This window comes from Helianthus annuus, chromosome 14 (genome assembly GCF_002127325.2).
Source record: "Helianthus annuus cultivar XRQ/B chromosome 14, HanXRQr2.0-SUNRISE, whole genome shotgun sequence".
Taxonomy (NCBI): Eukaryota; Viridiplantae; Streptophyta; class Magnoliopsida; order Asterales; family Asteraceae; genus Helianthus; species Helianthus annuus.
This window is the reverse complement of record NC_035446.2, coordinates 62,879,874-62,888,321: the sequence shown is the minus strand read 5'-3', so window position 1 is coordinate 62,888,321 and position 8,448 is coordinate 62,879,874.

The following is an 8,448-nucleotide window of genomic DNA, read 5'->3' as shown; positions in this document are numbered from 1 at the left end:
AGCAAATAAGGAAAAATAGATCACCAATGGTTTGCAAGGCCATTGATATGTGTGAAGTGCAAGTAGGGAGACTCAAACCTTACGGATTTATGCGTTGGGCACAAAGTCACCCCGAGGTCCGTACTGTTGGGCCTGGGGCTGGGCTCGCTACACCCAAGTAGATCTACCGCTCCTATCCCTCGGTCCTACCCTGAGGATTAATGGCCTCAAGTTTCCGCCTACCCACTCACATGATCTAAGTAGTAAACCTCCTTACGCTAACCATACCATGTATAAAGTATTCGTAAACATTGTAACATGCATTTCACCCCCGCAGTTTAGAAAACTGAAAACAGTTAAGAGAAAAGGGGGACATGAACTCACTGTGGTGCGTCTCTACCAAGTATATCTCCTGATCAAGTAGCGGTGCGACGACCTACACGTACTAACTCTATTAGACGGACGGCCGTGCCTTAGATTTATGGTTTAAGTTTTTGGGAAATAGTTAGACAACTATTTCGTGTTTACATTCTGTATATACTTGGTGATTATTTTTCCTTCCCAAGGATGGGGGATTTAATACATGTGCGTTCGTATACTTCGGAATATATTATTAAGTCTCACTTAATATATATCTTACTTCTTATTCCAAAATATAAATATTCTTCCCAAAAATATTATATTTTAATACATATAATTTTCCCAAAATAATATTTTGACGAAAATACGCGTTCATAAATATTTCCTTAAATGCGTAACTTAAATAATTATTGCGAAGGCGTTCGTATTATTTTGGAGTCGTTAACATGATATTATTATTTTTACCCTAAAAATAATATTTGTATATTTCACAAAATAATCATAAACACATAACAAATGACGTTATGAAAAAAATATATACTAAATATATATTTACCAAGTTTTATTTTGTGAAATCCCACCTCCGATATTTTGTAAATAAAGTCGTGGCGGAATCTATAATTTGAGAACATGTCAAAATGTATTTCTAACACTTGTAGTGAAAATATTTCTAAGTGTTAGGTTTTTGGAAAAATTTCGCCAGAGTTTCCTCTGTAACTGGAGGTGGCCACGCTTTCAAGCGTATCATTTTCTTTTATAAATCAAACCAACAATTTTCTCATTCAATCAAAACAACGTTCAAAGCAACAAGCTAGTCAATAAATATGTAAATCGCAAGAATCACATGAACTTGTAGTTTTCCAAAACTATGAAGTAAATCTCATTACTTTTAGTGGATCTTTATATACATCAATCCGGTCTCGTAAAAAGCCTCGTTTTTAAAGAAATTCCATCTTTACAACTTATTGTAAAATTTGACAAAACTAGTTCTTTGTCGAAACTTAGTGTTACACAAGTGTTTACACACTTGTGTGTTTTACAAACCATTCTTGTTCATGTAAGATCCGGCTTTGGAAAGTGTCTAGTAATATTTTTCTCATGTTTTGGCACTTTATTAGTTAGCTAGAAGCTGAATTTTTAGGTAAAGTGCTGAGTTTTGTACTTAGAGTACGTTTCTGGCACATCCTGTCACTGTAACTTATTCCTAGAGACGCAGTTCTACAACCCTTGTATCTCCACACTCACTATTAGTGTAGTAAACTATCTCGGGCTCATACAGGCCTTAGAGGTAGTATCTGCCTGGTGCTAGTTATGACAGCACGTTCAATACGTTATCCGTTCATTGTGCTACTGTGCTTTTGTGCATCATGTTTGTCACTAAGGTTCAGCATGTAAATAATGTAGTGACAGTAAATAGAGTATGATGCAAGTATGTACATGTATCAGCATTCAAGTAGCAGTTTATCCATAAATTCAAGTAAGCACAGTAATTAAGCAGTAATTAATTATTAATTAAGTCGTACGGATACCTGGTTTAGTGAGGGTTGTCACATTCTCCCCCCGTTAGAAAAATTTCGTCCCGAAATTTTAAGTTCTGCTTCTAGAAGTAGGGTTCTTGGGAAATAAGTGGGGGTACTTTTCTTTCATCCGGTCCTCACGCTCCCATGTGTATTCAGGACCATGTCTGCAAGAATGGATCCTATGAAAATAATGCTCAATAAAACCTTCGTTTGTGAATACTATCATTGTTCAACCCAATAATATTGCAAGATAGGTAGACACAACTTATCAAGCATGGGTAAAAAGGCCTCATACTGACATTTTCCTGGCTCAAAATAATGCTATGCAAGTTGCCTGTTCAATGCATGAAAGGTTAATGTTAGTGCACTACGTCTATTGACTTCGTCTTGTTTTATGTAATAGAATAGGATAGGATAGAATATTCAGTGCACGAGGTTCGAGACATGAAAAATGGTGGTTTAGCAAGTAGGTCCGCTTATATGGACATTGTCCATATAAGCGAACCACCATCAATCACACAGGTTCGCTCATTTGAGTGTCCACATAAGCGAACCATCACCACTATATATAGTGCACATGTTTAGTTCATTTGGTACGGATCTGAAAGTGTAACGAAGTGCTGCCAAATTGCTTCCAGCTTGTAAACATTGTCAAGAATCAATATAAGAAGCATTATAATTAGTTTGAGCGTCTGATTCATTGATTCCGCCTTTGGATTAGATAAACAACTCTTCTGATCGACTCATTCAGGGTCAACGACGATCCAACAAGTGGTATCAGAGCTCAGGAGGAAGAGTTTAGCTCAAATTGGATCTGTTTTCTGTCTTCTACACCTTCTTTTTCGATTTGGATAAGTTTCCACGGTTAAAATTGGACAAATTTTTCACAGAATGTGTGTTAGTGGATAATAACAAACCCTTGAAAGTTTCAGGTTAAAATTCGGACTAAAAATGGTTAAAACAAGGTAAAAACAGTGATCCGCTTTTTCGAACAAGAGATTCGCTTTTTTGGACAAAATTGATAGATCTGCTCGTAATTCACTGATAGGTTCGCTCGAAATTCAACAGGTTTGCTTGAAATAACTTGTTTGGTTCGCTTTTTCAGACAAATTCACTGATAGATTCGCTCGAACGGACACATACAGGTCCGCTCGAACGTACTTGTCTGGTCCGATTATTTGTCCAAGTGCTAGATTCGCTCATCCGGTTCGCTTATCCGGATTGTTACTGGTTCGCTCGAACGGATATTAGTAGATTCGCTCGAGTGGTTCGCTTTTAGGCGTTCGCTTATAAGTACATTGTCTGGTCCACTCTTAGGACATTGTCAGGGTTCGCTCATTAGGTTAAATCTGTTGGTCCGCTTATCCATACCTTTTGCAGATTCGCTTATTAGTCTAGTGGTGGTCCGCTTATTCGTTCAAGGGAGTCTCGCTTATTTGCTCAAACTGGTTTCGCTCATACGTTCAATCTGATTTCGTCCAAGTGTCAAGATCATTTCACGACAATCGAGTGTCAGTGTATTTCAAATTACTTGATATTGTTTAAACTGATTAAGTTTGTTTGTTTGCTTCCAGGTCATTGAATTTCAGGTGATTCAAGATGTCAAACAACGGTGAAGAGTTCTACAACACATTCTATAATGCGTTCACTTCCGAATCGTCAGAAAGAAGATATGAGTTGAAAGAATATTCGAGAGAAATTTCGGAGAATTTGAAGTTTGAAAACATGTATGGAAGTCAACAGAAGCTACCAAAGTTGATGAAAGTCGAAGACTATAATTGGTGGAAAAACAGGTTTGAAGGTTGGGTAAAAGCTTTCGCTCCTGAAAGCTGGTTAAAATTAGTGAGTGAATATAAAGCACCAGTGAAAGAAGGAGGAGAGTTAATAGATGAGAAAGATTTTACTGAAAAAGATATAAAAGAGGTTGTGACTGAATATAGAATGATAACGTTGATCAAACAGTCAGTGAGAGAGGATATTATCTCGTTACTTGAACAAGAAAAAACTTCAAAGAGATTGTGGGAAGCATTAGAGAAAAAGTGTGTTGGTAGTAATGAAATTGTTAAAAACAAAAAGAAATTGTTGCGTAAAGAGTTTGATGTGTTCAATTACATGAAAAATGAATCTGTTTGTAAGATGATTGAGAGATTTGGACATCTGAAAATGGAGCTAGCCAGATATGAAATCTCATATCCTGAAGAAGAGATGGTGGATAAATTGTTTGATGCAATGCCCAATGATCAAGAGTGGCAATATTTTGCTCTTATGCTGAAGAATACGATCAAGCCTGGTGATTTAAAGGTTGATTTGCTGATTGAAAGGCTTGAAAGTCATGAGTTGGAGATAAAAAGATCGAAAGTCAACAGTCCAGCTTATCAGCAGAATGTGGAACTGTATTACAGAGGAAATATACCACAAGCTGGGTCTCCAAAAACAGCATTCTCTGCAGAAAGCTCGAGTTCAGTGAACAATCAAAATCTTCACAGTGGTTTTCACAGTGGTTCTTCTTCAAATGCTTCAGACCAATCTGCTTCAAAGAAACTATTCCAGTGTAATATCGCAGTAGATTTGAAGAATGGACAGAATTTCAGCGAAGAATCGGCAAAACAGCAGATGGTCTTCTTGGCATCTGTACTTGAATCGTATGAATGTCTCGTTGCAGGGAAGATTGGTAATACCAATTTGACGAAAGAAGATTATGATCAATTAGATCCCAAGGAGATGGAACTAATGGATATAAGATGGTGCATGGCCAGTGCGGTTCGTCGAGCACAGCGGTTCATGGAGATCACGGGGAGAAAGTCAATTGGGGGACCATCTACCAAACTGGGATTTGATAAATCCAAAGTGACATGTTTCAAATGCAAACAAAAAGGTCACTTCAAGCGCGAGTGCAGAAATGCGTATGCTGCTGATGATTCTGAGAACCCGTTCAACGAAGATTATTACAAGAAAGCGATTTACCATCAGAACAAGTCTGAGCCACCAAGATTGAAACAGCCGGAAGAAAAATCAAGGGCTCTTGCAGTTATATATGATGATGAAGGTTATGATTGGAGCAAACAGGTTCTACCAGAAAAAGATGCAGTTGGATATGCATTTGTTGCAAATGATGATCATGATGCCTGGTGGCGAAGAGACAGTGCGAGATGGGAGATTAGAAAATTGAATGAACCATTTCAAGAAGCACAAAGAGCCAAGAGATGGAATGAAGAGTTGGAGTGTTACATGGATCCACAGGGTAATCCAGTAGTCGATCTGTCAAAGGTGGATTTTGATGCTGTAACCAATTTGTTTCCAAGTGAGGGAACTTTCAACACAAGAAGGCTTTCTGATAAAGGTTATCTGCCAGATTTGATGAACAAGTTAAAGGAGGTTTTTGAAGCAAGTCTACCGAAGGTAGTAGAGATAAGAAAGAGAAAAGAAGAAGAATTGAAGAAGTTGATTGAAGAAGTGAAGGCTGATGCGAAGACTGCTGCTGAAAAAACACAGAAATCTGAAGAGAAAGGAAATGCTGAAGAGAAAGAAGGAAAAGAGGAGAAGGCAGTGGAAGATCAGAAAGCTGAGAAAGAAGATTTGGTGTTGAAAGAGAATGAGGTAAATAAATCTTCTGACTTATCAAATGTTGAGATTGTTGATAAAAATGAAAACAAGTGCAGGAATTGCATAGAAGTGTGCAAAGCCTGTACAGAAAAAGATGACATTATAAAAATAAAAGATAATGAAATGAATAAACTTGAAGATGTTTTAAAAAAGAAATGTAAAGAAAGAATTGAAACAGAAGAAAGTTTAAAATTAAAAGTTGAGAAGTTAACACAGAAATGTCATGATTTTGAAGAAGAAAATAAGATTTTGAAAGAAAAATGTGCCGCAAAATGTGTTGACTGTGTTGAGAAAGAATCTAAATTTCTTGAGTTACAAAAACAATATGATTCTTTAAAATGGTCGAGTCAGAGAGTACAAGAAGCTTATGATACTTTGAAGAGCCAAGTAAAAGTTTTGATCAAAGATTGTCTGAAACTTTAATAACCAAAGAAATGTATGAAAGAAAGTTTAAAGAAAAGCAAATTGAATTGAACAAGTGTGTTGATGAAATTGCTAACCTTAAACAAGTCTTGGCTGAAAAAGAAAAGATTGTTACAAAACTTCAAAGTTATCATAACTCTTCGTACATTCTCGAACGCATTTTCAATATCACACCGGATGACAAAGATACTGATAATTGTAAAAAGGGTATTGGTTCAGAATTTCATCAGGTCCCACCACCATTGAGAAACAATTATACTTTTTATGATGAAGAAAAGGTGGAAAAGGGCTTGAACATAGCTGACCAATTACCTGAAAGTATCGATGTGACTTACACCAAATCTGATGATGCTGATGATTCAGAGGTGATATGTAAGGTGGTTGATAGTGTTTTGAAAGATGAGTCTACAAAAGGTAAGTCTGAATCACAGGATGAAGATGAAGGAAATCTTTATGATGGTTATCTGAAAAACACAAAATCTGAGAAAAATTTGAATGAAGATTCAAAAGGATTGGTTTATACCATGATTGGATCGGACAAATTATTCTTCGATGTTGTATTCCCGATTCAGAATGTGATTTCAGAAAAGGTAGATAAAGTTTTCAAAATGGTTGAGATTGAAAAGTCTGAGATTCCGAAGTTTGCTGGTAAAGGTCATAAATCTTTCTATAACAAACCTGGTTCTAAGAAGAAAAACATGAAGGCTGGTTTGGGTTATAAAAGGAAACAGAATTGGAATCAAAGAAAACAACAAGATTTGCAACAAAAGATGAATTTTGTTCAAGGGAAAAACTTGAAAGAAGAGGAAAAACTCAAATTTGGACAACAGTCTAATGAGGAGTTTGATGCTTTGAAAAAGAAACAACAACAAGCCAAGGATGTTTCAAAGAAAGTGTGTTTTAAATGTGATCAAATTGGACATGTTGCACGAAAGTGTCCAAATCCAAAGCCTGTTGATGTTAAAGAACAGAAATCTGAGAGTGGGAAACCAAGGTCAACCAGATTTGATTCGAGACAAACTTGGAGGTATACTACAAACAAGTTTGCCTCAAATCAAAATTGGAAATTAAACCCGAACAGGTTCAATTCTAGACAGACCTGGGACTCTCACACACCCAGATTGAGAACAACACAGAGATGGAGAACATCTGTCGATATGACAAAACCTCAAGAGTTTTGGAAACCACATGTTGCTCAAAAACAGGAGATCGAAAAACAGACAAATTTTTACAAACGAGGAACACCAACAAGTCAAACATGGTCTGTTAAAAAACATGTCAATCCGGTAAAAGACGATAAAGTTGAGATTAAAATTGATGATGTTTTTGAGAAAAATGAACGGAATTATCCAATTTTACCTGGTAGAATTCATGTTCAATTACCTGAGTCTAAACAGGCTTGGGTTGCTTTGTTCAAATGATCAAATTGTTGATTGTGCAGGTGCTCAATGATGCTGAAGATTGTGAGAGTGTTACTTGGAGCAGCCTAGCACAGGAAGATGTTGATGAACCCTGGTTTTGTGTCAAACAGGGAGTTTATTTGTTGATTTGTGTACTGTGTGTATTGTTTGTTGTTAAGTTTGTTTGAATAAGTGTTGATGGACTACGCCGAAACCCTCACGGCTGAACAAACATGATTTCTGTCACAGATTGAAAAACGGTTTTCTAACTGTCAAAATCAATGGGTTGTAAATCATGGGGGTACTTGATAATAGATTTTCTGCAAATCAGAGCACTTTAAGCAGAAAATGGATGGCAAGACAAAGCTATCAGTATCGGTTTGTCAAATTTCTTTAATGGTTTTGCATTTTAGGGGGAGAAAATTGTTAGAAAATACAAAAACATTAAAAATTTGAAAATTGAAAAAGCCAAAAACATGATAAAATTAAAAAAAAATTGAGTTGTGCGTAAAAAGAGGAAATGATAGTACATCAGTAGACAGTTACAGTATGCTAAAGAAATGTAATGATTAAATAGCGTTAAACAGTCTCACTGATGATATGCCGATAGGTTTTTATACACTTAGTAAACTTTTTCGGGATATAAACCTAAAATTCAAACTTGCTTATTTCGTGGGGAACACTACTTGGATATATAGGTAACCCCTGAAATCTCGTTTGAAAGGTCCCTTATTCTGAGATACTAGGTCTTTATACTTAGTGATATCTGGGGTATTATTCCGGGACTTCTGCTGTATGGAAGTACTGACCTAGTCCCCGAATAATACTTTCTGCAAATGCTTGAAATATAGCATCGCCCTCAACAAGCTGATGAAACAATAAAATTGATAGTCGCTGCTGTTGTAACTAAAAGATCCTCTAAAGGGGACACACCAAAAGTCGAGCCGTCATCTCTCTGCTGAACGGAAGTTCTGACCTGAGCTCTCACAGTTTCGCATCTAACCCCTTACAGATATCATCTATGGTATACTCACCTGTAAGACTGAATATCTGGGATTCTGGATACGGGAGTATATTCAAGAGGTGGGACACATGAATGAGTTTAAGTTCTTAAAACACCTAAATCATATCCTGAATTAGTTGAAATTTGTATGAAAATTTAA